The 18,114-nt window shown below is 38.4% G+C and overlaps 1 protein-coding gene and 1 non-coding gene across 15 annotated transcripts in view; both read right to left on the bottom strand.

The window, feature by feature from the left end:
• Positions 1–18,114, bottom strand: part of NCKAP5 (NCK associated protein 5) — a 1,093,872-nt gene that overhangs the window by 1,061,927 nt on the left and 13,831 nt on the right. The window lies entirely within an intron of this gene.
• Positions 12,531–12,602, bottom strand: TRNAC-GCA (transfer RNA cysteine (anticodon GCA)). The gene has a single exon. It is a non-coding gene; the product is annotated as a tRNA-Cys (tRNA).

Genomic DNA, 18,114 nt, shown 5'->3' with positions numbered 1-18,114 from the left:
AAAACACCAATACAGTATACTAACGCATATATATGGAATTTAGAAAGATGGTAACGATAACCCTGTATGCGAGACAGCAAAAGAGACACAGATGTATAGAACAGTCTTTTGGACTCTGTGGGAGAGGCAGAGGGTGGGATGATTTGGAAGAATGGCATTGAAACATATATAATATCATATATGAAATGAATCGCCAGTCCAGATTCAATGCATGATACTGGATGCTTGGGGCTGGTGCACTGAGATGACCCAGAGGGATGGTCTCAGAGGGGAGGGAGGAGAGAGGGGGGGGTTCAGGATGGGGAACATGTGTATACCCGTGGCGGATTCATGTTGATGTATGGCAAAACCAATACAATATTGTAAAGTAATTAACCTCCAATTAAAATAAATAAATTTATGTTAAAAAAAAAAACAAAACAGAATCAATTCTTTGGCACTCAGCTTTCTTTATAGTCCAACCCTCAAATCCATACATGACTACTGGAAAAACCATAGCTTTTACTAAACAGACCTTGGTTGACAAAGTAATGTTTCTGCTTTTTAATATGCTGTCTAGGTTGGTCATAACATTTCTTCCAAGGAGTAAGCATCTTTTAATTTCATGATTGCAGTCACCATCTGCAGTCTGACCCTGTTTCCACTGTTTCCCCATCTATTTCCCATGAAGTGATGGGACCAGATGCCATGATCTTCGTTTTCCAAATGCTGAGCTTTAAGCCAACTTTTTCACTCTCCACTTTCACTTTCATCAAGAGGCTTTTTAGTTCTTCTTCACTTTCTGCCATAAAGGTGGTGTCATCTGCATATCTGAGGTTATTGATATTTCTCCAGGCAATCTTGATTCCAGCTTGTGCTTCATCCAGCCCAGCGTTTCTCATGATGTACTCTGCATAGAAGTTAAATAAGCAGGGTGACAATATACAGCCTTGACATACTCCTTTCCCAATTTGGAATGAGCCAGCTGTTCCATGCCCAGTTCTAACTATTGCTTCCTGACCTGCATATAGGTTTCTCAAGAGGGAGGTCAGGTGGTCTGGTATTCCCATCTCTTTCAGGATTTTCCACAGTTTATTGTGATCCACACAGTCAAAGGCTTTGGCATAGTCAATAAAGCAGAAATAGATGTTTTTCTGGAACTCTCTTGCTTTTTCCATGATCCAGCGGATGTTGGCAATTTGATCTCAGGTTCCTCTGCCTTCTCTAAAACCAGCTTGAACATCTGGAAATTCACGGTTCACATGTTTTTGAAGCCTGGCTTGTAGAATTTTGAGCATTATTTTACAAATGTGTGTGAGATGAGTGCAATTGTGTGGTACTTTGATCATGCTTTGGCATTGCCTTTCTTAGGGACTGGAATGAAAACTGACCTTTTTCAGTCCTGTGGCCACTGCTGGGTTTTCTACATTAGCTGGCATATTGAGTGCAGCACTTTCACAGCACTATCTTTTAGGATTTGAAACAGCTCAACTGGAATTCCATCACTGCCACTAGCTTTGTTCATAGTAATGCTTCCTAAGGCCCCCTTGATTTTGCATTCCAGGATGTCTGGCTCTAGGTGAGTGATCACATCATCATGATTATCTGGTTCATGAAGATCTTTTTTGTACAATTCTTCTGTGTATTCTTCTCACCTCTTCTTAATATCTTCTGCTTCTTTTAGGTCCATACAGTTTCTGTCCTTTATTTAGCCCATCTTTGCAAGAAATAATCCCTTGGTATCTCTAATTTTCTTGAAGAGATCTCTAGTCATTCCCATTCTGTTCTTTTTTCCTATTTCTTTGCACTGATCACTGAGGAAGGCTTTCTTATCTCTCCTTGCTATTCTTTGGAACTCTGCATTCAAATGGGTATATCTTTCCTTTTCTCCTTTGCTTTTCGCTTCTCTTCTTTTCACAACTATTTGTAAGGCCTCCTCAGACAACCATTTTGCTTTTTTGCATTTCTTTTTCTTGGGGATGGTCTGGATCCCTGTCTCCTATACAATGTCATGAACCTCAATCCATAGTTCATCTGGCAGTCTATCAGATCTAGTCCCTTAAATTGATTTTTCACTTGCACTGTATAATCATAAGGGATTTGATTTAGGTCATACCTGAATGGTCCAGTGGTTTTCCCCACTTTCTTCAATTTAAATCTGAATTTGGCAATAAGGTGTTCATGATCTGAGCCACAGTCAGCTCTTGTACTTCTTTTTGCTGACTGTATACATCTTCTCCATCTTTGGCTGCAAAGAATATAATCAATCTGATTTCGGTGTTGACCATCTGGTAAGGTCCATGTGTAGAGTCTTCTCTTGTTGTTGGAAGAAGGTGTTTGCTATGACCAGTGTGTTCTCTCAGCAAAATTCTATTAGCCTTTGCCCTACTTCATTTTGTACTCCAAGGCCAAATTTGCCTGTTACCCCAGGTGTTTCTTGACTTCCTACTTTTGCATTCCAGTCCCCTATAATGAAAAGGACATCTTTTTTGGGTGTTAGTTCTTAGAACTTAGTTCTTAGTTAGGTCTTGTAGGTCTTCATAGAACCATTCAACTTCAGCTTCTTCAGCATTACTGGTCGGGGCATAGACTTGGATTACGTGACATTGAATTGTTTGTCTTGGAAACGAACAGAGATCATTCTGTCATTTTTAGATTGCATCCAAGTACTGCTTTTCGGATTCTTTTCTTGACTATGACGGCTACTCCATTTCCTGTAAGGGATTCTTGCCCCATGGTAGTAGGTATAATGTCATCTGAGTTAAATTCACCCATTCCACTCCATTTAGTTCGCTGATTCCTAAAATGTCAACGTTCACGCAACATCACTAATTATCATAAAATGCAAATCAAAAGTACAATGAGATATCATCTCACAGCTATTAAAATGGATATTATTTGCACCTATGGTCAATCTGTCTATGACAATGGAGGCAAGAATATACAATGGAGAAAAGACAGTCTCTTCCTTAAGTGATGCTGGGAAAACTGGACAGCTACATGTAAAAGAATGAAGTTAGAACATTCTCTAACACCATGCACATAAATACACTAGAAATGGATTAAAGGTCTAAGTGTAAGATGAGATACTACAAAATTCCTAGATGAAAACATAGGCAGAACACTCTGACATAAATCACAGCAAAAGAATTTTTTTTGATCCATCTTCTAAAGTAGAGAAAATAAAAGCAAAAATAAACAAATGGGATCTAATTAAACTTAAAAGCTTTTGCATAGCAAAGGAAACCACCAACAAAAACACGACCTAATGAATGAGGAAAAAAAATTGTATTTGCAAATGATATGGCTGATATATAAGCAGTTCATACAAATTAACATCAAAAACAAACAACCCAATTAAAAAATGAGAAGAAGAACTGAATGAACATTTTTCCAAGAGAAAATGCAGATGGCCAACAGGCCTATGAAAATATGCTCGACATTGCTAAACTGTAGGGAAATGCAAATTAAAACCACAATGAGCTATCACTTCACACCTGCCAGAATGACAATCATCAAAAAGAACACAAATACCAAATGTTGGTGAGGATGTGGCGAAAAGAGAATCCTCATACACAGTTGGTAGCAACGTAAATTGGCGCAGCCACTGTGGAAAACAGCATTGTGGTTTCTCAAAAACTGAAAGTAACTACCACATGACCCAACAATTCCGCTCCTGGGTCTATGTCTGAAGAAGGCGAAAACACTAATTTGAAAAGATAAACACACCTCAATGCTCACAGCAACATTATTTAGAATTACCAAGCTACAGAAGAAACCTAAGTGTTCATCAGCAGATGAAGGGATGAAGATGTGGTGATATATATATATGTACACACACACACAAAGAAATACTAGTCAGATATAAAAAAATAATGAAATTTGTCATTTGCAGTAACATGGACATATTTGGAGGGCATTATGCTAAGTGAAATAAGTCAGACAGAGACAGAAATATTGTATGATATCACTTATATGTGGAATTTAAAAAATAAACTAGTGAGTATAACAAAAAAGAAACAGACTCAGATTCAGAGAACAAACTAGTTGTTACCAGTGGGGAGAGGGAAGGGGAGAGGGCAATTTAAGGATAAGGGGATTTAGAAATACAAGCAATTAGGTATAAAAAAGCTATAATGATATAGTGTATAACACAGGAATATTATCGATATTTGATAATAACTATAAATGGGCCATAATCTTTAAAAATCGTGAATTACTATATTGAATTATTTTCATTGTTTTAGACTAAGCCGTGTCCAACTCTTTGTGGCCCCATGCCCTGTACCCTGCCAGGCTCCTCTGTCCATGGGATTTTCCAGGCAAGATTACTGCAGTGGGCTGCCATTTCCTTCTCCAGGGGATCTTCCTGACCCAGAAATTGAACCCACATCTTCTGCACTGGTAGGCACTGGCAGGCAGATTCTTTACCACTGAGCCTCCAGGGAAGCCCTACTATACTGTATACCTGTAATTTATATAATACATACAACAACTACACTTCAATAAAAGAAAAATAAATAAAGTAGCTTCCCCTTGTCCTCCCCAAAATATGTATTATCAAAAAGGCAAAAAATAACAAGTGTTCACAAGGATATGGAATAAAGGGAAACTTTTACACTGTTGGCTGGACCACAGATTGCCACAGCCACTCTAGAAAACAATATGGAGATTCCTCAAAACATTAAAAATAGAACTACCATATGACCCAGCAATCCCACCCCCAAGTATATAGCCAAAGGAAACAAAATCACTGTATCAGAGAGACATCTATGATTCTATATTCATTGCAGCACTATTCATAATGGCCAGGATATAGAAATTACCTAAGTGAGAAATCTAAAAGTAGTTTAACTCATAAAAGTAGAGAGTAGAATAGTGCTATCCAGGGATGTGGGGGATGAGGGAAACTGGAACATATTTGTCAAAGGGTACCACGGCTCAGCTACAGGATGAATAAATTCTGGAGATACAATGTATAGCAGGGTGGCTATAATTAGTAATACTATATTGTGTACTTGAAATTTATTAGGAGATTTGAGTGTCTCACCAAACACACACACAAAATCATAACTATATGAGGTGATGTTATTGTTAATTAGCTTGATTGTGGTACTCATTTTACAATGTATATCTATACCAAAACATCATCAGTTCAGTTCAGTTCAGTCGCTCAGTAGTGTTCGACTCTTTGTGACCCCACGAATCGCAGCACACCAGGCCTCCCTGTCCATCACCAACTCCCGGAGTTCACTCAGACTCACGTCCATCGAGTCAGTGATGCCATCCAGCCATCTCATCCTCTGTCGTCCCCTTCTCCCCCTGCCCCCAATCCCTCCCAGCATCAGAGTCTTTTCCAATGAGTCAACTCTTCGCATGAGGTGGTCAAAGTACTGGAGTTTCAGCTTTAGCATCATACAGAATGCTTTAAAATATGCCATTTTTGTCAAGTATACCTCAATAAAGCCGAAGAAAAGAACAAGTAAAAATCAAAATATAAAATGGAATAGTATTAATAAAAGGAATGAGAAATTGTGATATAGAACAGGCAAGTAAAAAACATGAACAAGTCAGTGTGAAGAAGGATCATAAATCTAGAAAAGAAAACCATGGTCTAAAAAAAAACACCATAAGCCAGATAAAACCTGACAATCAAAGAGAGCATTAAGAATTTAAAAATTGTACTAATGAATTCACTTTGAATGAAGCACAAATAAAAAGTTGTAGATGGGGAAAATTGATTGAAATGTTCTAAAATGTATCTACAGAATCCCCCCTAAAAAAGAAAAAGAAAATAAGATAACATAGAACAAATATTCTAAAAAATAATGGCTAAAATGTTTCCAAAACTGAACATGTGTTTTTATGACTGAAGTACAGTATAAATAAAAGTAAATTCCTATCAACATGTATAATATTAAAACTATACAAACATCAAGCTAAAGAGGAAAGCTAAATACTTACTAGACATCATTTTTACAGTGACATACAAATGAAAGCCTGTTAGAATAGCTAGCCTGACAACATATTTCTAGTTGGCAAAAGTAAGTCCCTGAACACAAGAGAATAATGTTTTCAAAATGCTGAGGGGTAATAACTGTGAACCTAGAATTCCAAACTGAGCTACAAAATACAATCCAAGCATGAGAAAAAGATATAAAAAAACAAACTCTTCAGACTTACTAAAACAAAAAATTTACCTTCCCCTGACCCTCAATGAAAATGCACTGAAGGATATTCTCAAGACAAAAGGTATGATTTTTTCTTAGTCTTTTTTTTAAACTTTGCTATACCTTTTAATTACAAAGAAGAGGTAATAATAGAGAAAATTTAACAATCAAGTTACTTTTCTTAAAAAGAAAAAAGAGAAATTAACTGAAATGCAGAATTATGTAAATGAGGACAAAAGATGAGAGCAACAGCCACAGAGGAAATAGGCTAATTTAACAATAGAAATTAATTCAGAGTTGATTACAATAAAACATTTTAAACAAGATTTATGCAATATATGCTAAATTGCATCACAGTCCTCTAAGATATTAATATCCCCATATATCTTATAGAAAAATCCTTAGAATTATTTAAAGAAATTATTTAAAGAAAATTTCCTGACTGTATCTATAATATGTGGACTAGAAATAGAAAAAGCATCATCAAGTATTTTTATCTTTAATACCTGGGTAAGTAAGTACTCAGCAAATAGTAAGTAATTGATAATTTTCTGTTGAAAGAATATTTGTAGAAAACCAAGAAAAACAGCACTAACAAAAGACTAGCATAAACTCTACTTTGGAACTGATGCTGATTGATTCAGAAGCAAATTATTTTTAAAAATTTAATGAGTGACTCCCAAAATGGTTGGGAGGGCTGGGAACTAGATTCAAGGCTAAACTGCCAGCTACAAACCCAAAATTACATTAAAGAACTGGGCTGATGAGGAAGCTGCTGTGGTTCCCTCCAAACCCAGCTTCCCCCTGAACCCCAAACTCAATGCTCAATATTCTTGCCATCACCCATTTAGTAAAATGAAAAGCTTTGCACAGGAAGGGTTTGCATGCATTACTCATTTCAAAAATGATTTCTCTCACAAAGTCTACAACTAACTACAACTAACTAGTTGTACTGTCTACAACTAACGAGCTTCAGACATGCTGCTGCCATTTTGGGAAGCTCTAGCTTCTGTTCAGTTTTCCTTTCCTCCTTGTTCACTACCATAACCAGAGGTGGAGCCAACCTTCATATGGATTTCCTGGACTTATTTTATGATGTGATTTTCATCCTGTCACCATTTTAACAGTCCTTTAGGATAGCCATGTGTTATGTACTTATCTACTGAAGGTACTTAACCTCTGGAAACTATACTTACCAGTTAGTCCCTTTACAATAAAAACTCGAGCTTGTCTATTTCTGGGGGCCATATTGGCATAAATAAAATCAGAGGTTTGGAGCTATTTATATCTGGTGTTATAAGTAAGTTTCTTTGAGTCTTAACATGGCTTATTTATAAAATGGAAATCACAACATTACCACACCATAGGTAGGATTACAATGCTATTTACATCATGGGATTACTTTTAGGGATTCAGTAAGATAACTCACATAATATATGTAGCAGAGTATCAAGAACATAGTAAAGTGTTCAAGAAATGTCAGCTATAACAACAGGTAAAGCAATAAAAAAAATGTCAGCTATTATGGAGGTAATGAATAGATTCAAAGGATTAGATGTAGTAAACAGAGCAACTGTGGATGGAGGTCCATAATATTGTACAGGAGGCAGTGAACAAAACCACCCCAAAGAAAAAGAAAAGTAAGAAGGCAAAGTGGTTATCTGAGGCAGCCTTACAAATAGCTGAAGAAAGAAGAGAAGCAAAAATCAAGGGGGAAAGGGAAAAACACATCTAACTAAACACAGAGTTCCAAAGAATAGCAAGGAGAGACAAGAAGGCCTTCTTCAGTGAACAGTGCATAGAAATACAGGAAAACAACAGAAGGGGAAAGACTAGAGATTTCTTCAAGAAAAGTGGAATTATCAAGGGAACATTTCATCCAAAGATGGGCACAATAAAGAATAGAAATGGTAGAGACCTCGTAGACGCAGAAGAGTTCAAGAAGAGATACAAGAACTGTAGAAAAACAGATATTAATGAACCAGATAACTATGATGGTGTGGTCAGTCACCCAGAGCCAGACATTCTGGAATGCAAAGTCAAGTGGGACTCAGGAAGCACTGTTTTCAATAAAGCTAGTGGATGTGATGGAATTCCAGTACAGCTATTCAAAACCCTAAAGGATGATGCTATCAAAGTATTGCACTCAATATGTCAGCAATCTGGAAGACCTAGCAGTGGCCACAAGACTGGAAAAGGTCAATCCTCAGCCCAATTCCCAAGAAGGGTAGTAATAAAGAACATTCAAACCATCAGACAATTGCATGCTAGTAAAGCCATGCTTAAGAACTTGCATGCTAGGATTCAGCATTAGGTGAACAAAGGATTTCCAGATGTCCAAGCTGGGTTTAGAAAAGACAGAGGAACCAGAGATAAAATTGCCAACATTCACTGGATCACAGAGAAATCAAAGGAATTCCAGAAAAACATCTACCTCTGTTTAATCAACTATGCCAAAGCCTTTGATTATATGGATCATCATGAACTGCGGAACGCTCTTACAGAAATGGGAATACCAGACCATCTATTCTGTCTCCTGAGAAACTTGTAGGCAGATCAAGAAGCAACAGTTAGAACCATGCATGGAACAACTGATTGATTCAGGACTGAGAAAAGAGTACCACAGGGCTGTCTGGTATCAACCTGTTTATTTAACCTATCCATGGAGCACATCATGAGAAAAGCCAGGCTGGATGAATTACAAGCTGAAATCAAGATAGACGGGAGAAACATCAACTACCTCAGATATATGGGTTATACCACTCTAATGACAGAAAGCAAAGAGGAACTAAAGAGCCTCTTGATGAGAGTGAAGGAGAATGAAGGAGTTGGCTTAAAACTGAATATTAAAAAAACTAAGATCATGGCATCCGGCCCAGTTACTTTATGGCAAATAGAAGGGGGAAAGGTGGTAGCAGGGACAGATTTCCTCTTCTTGGGCTCTAAAATCACTGCAGATGGTGACTGCAGCCACAAAATCAGATGACTTCTCGGCAGGAAAGCTCTGACAATCCCAGACAGTGTTGAAAAGCAGAGCCATTACTCTGTCAACAAAGGTCCATACAGTTAAGGCTATGGTCTTCCCAGTGTCATGTACAGTTGTGAGAGCTGGACTGTAAAGAAGGCAGATCGCCAAAGAATTGGTGCCTTTGAATTGTGATGCTGGAGAAGACTTCTGATAGTCTCTTGGGCTACAGGGAGATCAAACCAATCAATCATAAGGGAGATCAACTGTGAATACTCATTGGAAGGACTGATGCTGAAGCAGAAGCTCCAGTATTTGGGTCACTTGATGCGAACAGTTGACTCATTGGAAAAGTCCCTGATGCTGGGAAAGATTGAAGGCAGAAGGAGAAAGAGGGTATTAGAGAATGAGATGGCTGGATGGCATCACCCATGCAATGGACATGAACTTGGGCAAACTTCGGGAGATGGTGAGGGACAGGGAGGCCTGGCATGCTTCAGTCCATGGGGTCACAAAGAGTTAGACACGACTGGGTGACTGAACAACGAAAACAAAGTGATCAAAAAATGTCAGCTATTATACAGCTACTGTATAGCACAGGGAACTATGCTCAATATCTTATAATAACCTATAATGGAAAAGAATATGTAAAATAGCATATATACATACAGACATATATATACATACATTAAAGTTAATCCTTTTGCTATACACCTGAAACTAACACAATATTATAAGTCAACTATACTTCAATAAAAAAAGGATATGTCACCTGTTAGCCATATAAAGTTGCCTTTTTTCAGGTCCCTGGAAGGTTCACATCCAATATTATTATTTCAACCAATTATTATCACTGTTAACTTCCAGAAATAAACTTTCATCAGCATCAAAACCTCTAGTCTTTGAACCATCATCAGGTTCCCAGGCCATCAGCCCTGTCCCATCTTTATTCCCCCGTGTCCATCCTAGACCCTAGGATATGCTTCATATGCTTCTTCATGAAAATAGATTTCTTATCTCCCTGAAAACAATCCATATTTGTTTTTCTCTTTGCATGCCTACAGCCTGTCCTTCCCTTGAGTCCTTCACTTAGGCTTCTACTGGAGTGGGGACTTGTAAATAAATGATAAATGCTTACATGCCTGTCCTTCCCACAGCTGTTTACCCTCTAGGACCAAGACTGTAGCTCACTTATCAAGTTATCCTCAGTCCCAAGACTGAATGTTTGGGACAAGCTCAACTTGTTTGAAATGAAATTAAACTCCTGAGTAATGGATTTCTTTGCAAATAACTTATGCTGCTTCATGTGTATGGAGAAATAACTGGTGACTGCTATCTTAACAGCTTTTGTTTGTATCTCACATTTGACATTACCACGTCTGGAAACTGTAACCCAACCAGAGGACAGCTGAGATTCTGTTCCTCTTCTGTATTACCTTTGGTTACCTCAGATTACTTATCTGGGAAAAAATAACTCCCTTTCTCATAATCCTATGAAATATTCTTTCAGAATATCCCCTTATTAAAGTATATATAAACAAATAATGCATTTATACACACATATACACATGTAGATCATCCTTAAAACATGAACATATTCTCAAAATGTTTAAAAATTATATAGAAACCAATATGAAGAATAGCAAAAGTTTTCTTTTTATGTACTCCCAATGATATCCTCTCAATTAGAGGGGAAAAAACAATTAATTATTTGTTACCTTTCTAGAACATTTTCAGTCCATTTACATATATTATCTGTATGAACAATTTTAGAAGATTTTGGAAACAGAAACGGTACCCTGTTCTACATGTTTTTGACAGTTTGTTTTCATTATTTTGTCCAAGAGGTCTTCTAATGTGAGGATACATATAGGTCTCCTCTGTTCTTTTAATGCTATGTGGGCTCTGTAGTGTAAATGGAGGGTTATTTGTTTTATTCTTCCTCTACTGATGGGCATTTAGACTGTGATAACTGAGCAGAATTACAAGTAATGCCACAATGTTCACCCTTGCACATACCACTTCAAGCATACAAATGAACTATTTTCTAGGATGAATAGCTAAAGGTCCCCTCCACTTTTGAACACACCCAAATTCTTATTTATCTAAACCATTAACTGCTTCCTGTTTTGATTGCTTATATTTTTGATTCAGCAACCCCAATGATTGCTTATATTTTTGATTCAGAAAGGCAGAGAATGATGCCTATCAGCTCCCAGAAATTTAACTATCAACCTCAGAATCAAATTCACATTCCCCTTAAAGTATCCCATGCCTGTACAATAATTCACTTTCAAGTAATTCTGTGTCATTAGCCCAGAACTCCTGTGCACTCAGTTTTCAGTGCTCTGCTAACCACAACTTCCCTGTAAGCATAATTCTTAATAGTTCTGTAAGTCTGATTAAGGAAGGCATAACTCCTTTGGAAGCCTGGGCAAGAAAGGCTTACGCAAAGTCCTCATCAGGTTTCAAAAAGGACACTTTCCCCCATCACATACACACACAAAAATATGGAGACAGACATGGAACCAAATATTGAAGGCAGCTGGTGCAGAGAACTTGAAGCTAAACTTTTTTTTTTCTTCATCCAATTTTCTTCATTATCTGTCATACAACACTGAACTTTTTGCTTAAGCTATCCTTGGCAAAATTTTCTGCTTGTTCCTGTTTGAAGTCAATGTGGCAGGAGATACAGAAACAGCCAAGTTAGGTTGCTGAATTTGAAAGGTGGCTCCTAGAGTGGGACTCTGCACCCAGAGCTGCTTTATCAAGGAAACTGACCAACACACTTAGTTCTCCACGTCTCTCTGCCTGTGATCAGCATATATTTAATAAGCTGGAGGCCAAGACAGAGAGTGAAGGTGGGGAAGGAAACTGTAAGGCATGTAGGATCTCTAAAAATACGTGGTTTTTTTTCAACTGAGGAGCATCATGGTTTAGCATTTGATGGTATTTGATGTGCTGCATGGCTGCCTAAGGGCTTCCCAGGTGGTGCTGTTGGTAAAGAATCCACCTATCAATGGCAATTCACTCTAGTATCACTCTAGTATTCTTGCCTGGAGAATCCCACGGACAGAGAAGTGTGGCAGGCTACAGTTCATAGGGTCGCAAGGAGTGGGACATGACTGAGCAGGCATACACACGCGCACACAGACACACGGCTGCCTATAGGCTCTGCTGCTCCTTATGGCATTATTGTTGTCCAGTCTCTTAGTTGTGTTGGACTCTTTCAGACCCCATGAATTTCAGTACGCCAGGTTTCCCAGTCCTTCACTATCTCCCGGAAAGAAAGTGAAGTCACTCAGTCACGTCCGACTCTGCGATTCCACGGACTGCAGCCTACCAGGTTACTCCATCCATGGGATTTTCTAGGCAAGAGTACTGGAGTGGGTTGCCATTTCTTTCTCTAGGGGATCTTCCCAACCCAGGGATCGAACCTGGGTCTCCTGCATTGCAGACAGACGCTTTACCGTCTGAGCCACCAGGGAAACCTATCTCCCGGAGTTTGCTCAAACTCAGGTCCATTGAATCAATGATGCCATCCAATCATCTCATCCTGTCACCCCCTTCTCCTCTCGCCTTGAATCTTTCCCAGCATCAGGGTCTTTTCTAATGAGTCAATTCTTTGCATCAGGTGGCCAAAGTATTGGAGCCTCAGTATCAGTCCTTCCAATGAATATTCAGGGTTGATCACCTTTAGGATTGACTGGTTTGATCTCCTTGCTGTCCAAGGGACTCACAAGAGCCTTCTCCAACACCACAGTTCAAAAGCATCAATTCTTCGGTGCTCAGCCTTCTTTAATGGTCCAACTCTCACATCCATACATGACTACTGGAAAACCATAGCTTTGACTATATGGACCTTTGTTGGCAAAGTGATATCTCTGCTTTTTAATACACTGTCTAGCTTTGTCATAGCTTTTCTTCCTAGGAGCATCTTTTAATTTCATGGCTTCAGTCACCATCCACAGTGATTTTGGAGCCCAAGAAAATAAAGTCTGTCACTGTTTCCATTGTTTTCCCATCTATTTGCCATGAAGTGATGGGACCAGATGCTATGATGTTCATTTTTTGAATTTTAAGTTTTAAGCCAGCTTTTTCCACTGTCCTCTTTCACCTTCATCAAGAGGCTCTTTAGTTCCTCTTCACTTCTGCCATAAAGGTGGTGTTATCTGTATATCTGAGGTTATTCTCCCAGCAATTTTGATTTCAGCTTGAGCTTCATCCAGCCTAGCATTTCGGGCTGGGCTGACTCCAAGTCTAGTCAGCTTCAGTCACTACTACACAGATCTCCTCTACATCCAAGATGTTGGCTCCGAGAACCTACAATGTATAATGCTTCCATGAGCTCTCACTAAACATATTTCTAAGAAACAAAACTGAAACATTCTGAGTCATGTGTGAAAATTCTATATCCTTACAAGTACATAGGGTGATTGAAGTAGGAAAGAGGCAGAATTTAATGGCCCAAACACTTACCTTTGATAAGATTTATAATGGTTTAAGTGTAATCCCACTATATTGGAGAAAATGGCACGAAAACCTTTCCATCAAGCAGAAAGTACTTTTTTATTTTAGTAGAAAATGATAAATGCCACTATTTAAAATGCCCTGGGATTATTTGAGTTTCTGATAGAGTGCATTCTAAATTCAATCAGTTTAATTTGGAAATTGGAGGATGTATGAAATAGCATTCTGATTTTGTCTAATGGAAATGGCAAAAAAAAAAACAGGAACCCCAAAACTCAAATGCATATGCTTATATGCATATATGCACATGTGTACACACACATAAATACACAGCATATTTTATCATGCCCACCTGGCCAGTTCAGATCTTTGGATACAAATACATTCAAGAAAAAGTCAATGGCAAAAAAAAAAAAAAAAAAAAACCAAAACAGTCACCCATTGAGGAGAATCGAAGTAAAAAGAGATTTACAGAAAGGACAAGTAGAGAGACACAGGAGACTCCTCACTGCCCAAGAGAGTATACATTTTCAGAACAGTTGAAAAGGCTTCAAAGGAATATTTAGAGGAGTACAATTTATCAGTTTTTCCACAATGACTGTCTCTGTAGAACTTCCCTGGAGCATTCCTCAGCTCTATATAATAAACCAGCCTCCCCACGCAATAATGTACCATTCACCAAATATAATATAGCTTGCACAATACCATTTCCAGTGGTACCACAGAGGTGTGCTTTGGCATAAAAGGGCGTAGTTGCTGTCTCGAATGCAGCCCATTTAATGAGGCTTTATAAAGGGAAAGGGCAGCATCCAGTGATTATTCCTCCTGCTCCCTCCTGCTCACACCTCCAGTCTTGGGTCTAAACTGTGCCTGTTCACAGAACCAGGAGGTTAAAAAAAAAATACACCTCAGGTAAAGCCATTTCAGGCAGATGAAACCCCCTGAAAGAGACAAAGAGTCCTCCTATGAATTCTAAAGCCTTATCTCTGCATTGTGCCAGCCTCGAATGATTGAGTCCAGGAAAAAGAGTAATTCTTTGTTCAATGCTTCAAAAGATAGGAGAAGCAGGTGAGGAAGGAGACAAGGTGGGAGCGGAAAGGAGAGGAAGGAATACTCTTTGTATAAAGCAAGAACCTTATCAGTCCAAGCATCAGTCTTTAGTTTTCTGAACACCATTCCTATATGCTCAAACTGTGCAAGGTATAATGAGGGCATGAAAGAGGATAAGTCAGAGTTTGTGGTTTAGAAAATTTTACTGTTGCCAAGGAAACAAGATTCACATATATTAAAATATTAGGGATGAGGACACTGGTTTTCTATTTATTCATTCCCAATCTCACCCCACCCAACAAGGATTTGTGATTACTTATTAATACAAAAATATACACAAAAAGAAAATTATAAAATAATTGAGGAAGGAAAGCCAAAGGGAAGCTACTAGTATAAACATAATAAAACCAAGGTTAATATTAAAGAAATGCACAATATGCTGTCCAGGCTACAGGTAATTTACATATTTGGCTTAAAGTTTTGAAAGCCTCAAGACCAGGCAGTAAGTCACACAGGACACTATATACAGAGCCAACATTGTGTTAAGAATGACAGGGCAACTGTTACCAAACCTCGATGCCCAGTGATACAACCTGGGAAGGTTTTCAAAAGTTCAGTAATGAACCAGAATTTCTAGAAAAGGCAGAGAGGGAGAAAATGTTGGGAATCTGCATTTTTAAAACCTCCCTGAAGTAATTATGATGTCCTCAGCCCTCAGACTAGAAACCCCTGCTGTAGGGGTTTTAGAAAGAAAAACAGAAAACAAACCTCCAAAAACTCAGATTGTAAGAATTATGGAGGACGGAGAACTCAAGCTGAGTCTCTAAGTTAGGATGAAGTTTGAAGAAGTAGAGATAAATAAAAGTCACAGAGGTGGGAGGGAGTCTAATGTGAGGGAGGGGGCAGCATCACCCCTGTCACCCTGGAGTAGGTGTCAGGGGTCCTAGGACACTATTTATTCCTTAATTCATTCAGTTTTATTCAAATTACAAAGAAAATAAAGAGGCCATGTACACAACAAAAAAAGGATAAAACTGAGACAGAGATGAGTGAAAATGTATATATTAATATTACTTATATATTGCTGTGTAACAAATTGAGCGGCTTAAAAACATTTATTATCTCACAGTTTCCACGACTCAGGAATCTGACAACAACCTATCTGGGACCTTGTTCAGATCTCACCTGAGCCTTAGAGTCATCTTCTGAGCTCATGTGGCCGTTGGCAGAATTCATTTTCTTATATCTGTAGAACTCATGATGACTTGCTTTTCTAAGCTCAGCAGGAAAACATAAGCTTCAAATTTCTAATCTCCAGACTTGCTCTAAGGGACTTGACTGATTAGGTCAGGCTCACCAAAGAAAATCTCTTTTTATTAACTCAAAGTAAACTGATTAAGGACTTTAATTACATTTGCAAAAATCCACCTTTGCCATATCATGTAACCTAATCATGAGAGTGATTAGGCTCTACCCACACAAAGCGGAGGGGAGGATTATTCAAGGGAATGGCTTCTTATGGCCTATCACAGAATTCTGTTTACCACAAGCTACAAAGATGAGAGGATGGAAAATTGCAAAAATGTAGGATATAAGCCAACAGACTACTTGCAATTAAACATTTAAGTTTGATTCTAAGCTTCCTAGAGGTTGAAGTGTCAAGGAGACAGGTATAGAAGCATAGTCTCCAGTCAGTCTTGCAGAAAAGTTGCCATGTTCTTATGCCCTGGGGAGTGTTATCTGGCCAGCACCCTATGGAATAACTCTCCTCCAGGGCATTTTTCAGGCATCCTTTGACCTCTGATAGAGCTGATCAAATGTCTCCACTTTGCTTTAGGATGCTTATGATTGGTTCTGAGCATTCAGCACTGAACTGAGTCAACCTGTCTTCCATACACACTCTAAAATAAACCTGTGGCTGCATTTAAACTACTCCTTTTTCTTCCATCTACTAGTATATTATTTCTTTTTATGACCCCATTCAACTCCACTACATCCTATTCAGTTCCAAGTACCTGTCTCCCTTTATTGAGTGGTATCTGCCTTCATTCACAGTCAGCGTTGTCTTTGTAGTCATTCCTGGTGACTCACATCTGGTCTCCTACCATCTGACTATCTGGTCCATGCCAATGACCACTTTTAACCTCTTGCATCTTTCAGTTTCCATAGAGTTTATTAGTTGTGATCTAAAAAGTCCATAGATGGAAGAGGACTTGGAATCTTCCAGCTCACCTTCCTTCCCAATAAAAACCATCCATCCCATCACAGTCTATCACCTCTAGAGACAAGAAACTATTTTATACTGTCCCAGTTTCTGTTTGTGAATTTCCAAATGACCAAAATTTCTACCTAACATTTAGGCCACACTTGCTTCTCTTTAACGTCTACCCTTAAGTAGTCGTGGAAGTTAAGTAGTATTCTCTTGAGTAAATTCAAACATCACATGATCTCCACATATTATTGGTGGGAATATAAATTGGTACAACAGCCTTGGAAAACTATTGAGCAGTGTCTCCTAGATTCCCTGTGATGCAATAATTACACACACAAACACACTTAACAGGTACTAAAATGTGTGTGTTTGTTCACTGAGGTATATGTACTAGAATATTCATAGCAGCACTATTTGTCATGGTTTCAAACTAGAAACTATTCAAATTCCCATCAATGGTAGAAACAATATATAATGATATAGTCACACAGTGGAATACTATAAAACAATGAGCATGAAAACTCTATGACTAACCACAGCAATGTGGCTGAATCACAAAAATACAATTTGAATGAAAGAAAATTATACATACTGTGGGATTCTATTTATATAAAGTGTAAAAACAGACAAAATTAATCTATGTTACTGGAAGCCCTCACGCTGATTACCTAAGGGATATGACTAGAAGGGAACTTGAGAAGGGTGTTAGTGAAGTGTTGGTGATATTTTTTGGTCTAAGAACTGGTAATACAGGTTATGGTAGTGGTGTTGTTCAGTCACTAAGTCATGTCCAACTCCTTACGACCCCATAAGCTGAAGCACACCAGGCTTCCCTGTACTTCACTATCTCCCAGAGTTTGCTCAAACTCTTGTCCATTGAGTCAGTGAGGCCATCCAATCATTTCATCCTTTTCGCCCCCTTTTCCTCATCCCTCAATCTTTCCCAGCATGAGGCTTTTTTCCAATGAATCAGCTCTTCCCATCAGGTGGCCAAAGTATTGGAGCTTCAGCATCAGTCCTTCCAACAAATATTTAGAGCTGATTTCCTTTAGGATTGACTGGCTTGATCTTCTTGCAGTCCTAGAGACTCTCAAGAGTGTTTTCCAGCATCACAATTCAAAGGCATCAATTCTTTGGCACTCAGTCTTTTATGGTCCAACTCTCACATCTGCACATGACTACTGGAAAGACCACAGCTTTGAATTTAGGGACTTTGTCAGCTAAGTGATGTCTCTGCTTTTTAATATGCTGTCTAGGTTGGTCATAGC

The sequence above is a fragment of the Bubalus kerabau genome, chromosome 3 (assembly GCF_029407905.1).
Source record: "Bubalus kerabau isolate K-KA32 ecotype Philippines breed swamp buffalo chromosome 3, PCC_UOA_SB_1v2, whole genome shotgun sequence".
NCBI classification, from domain to species: domain Eukaryota; kingdom Metazoa; phylum Chordata; class Mammalia; order Artiodactyla; family Bovidae; genus Bubalus; species Bubalus kerabau.
Note: the sequence above shows the minus strand (reverse complement) of the source record. Positions and strands in the feature narration are given on the sequence as shown.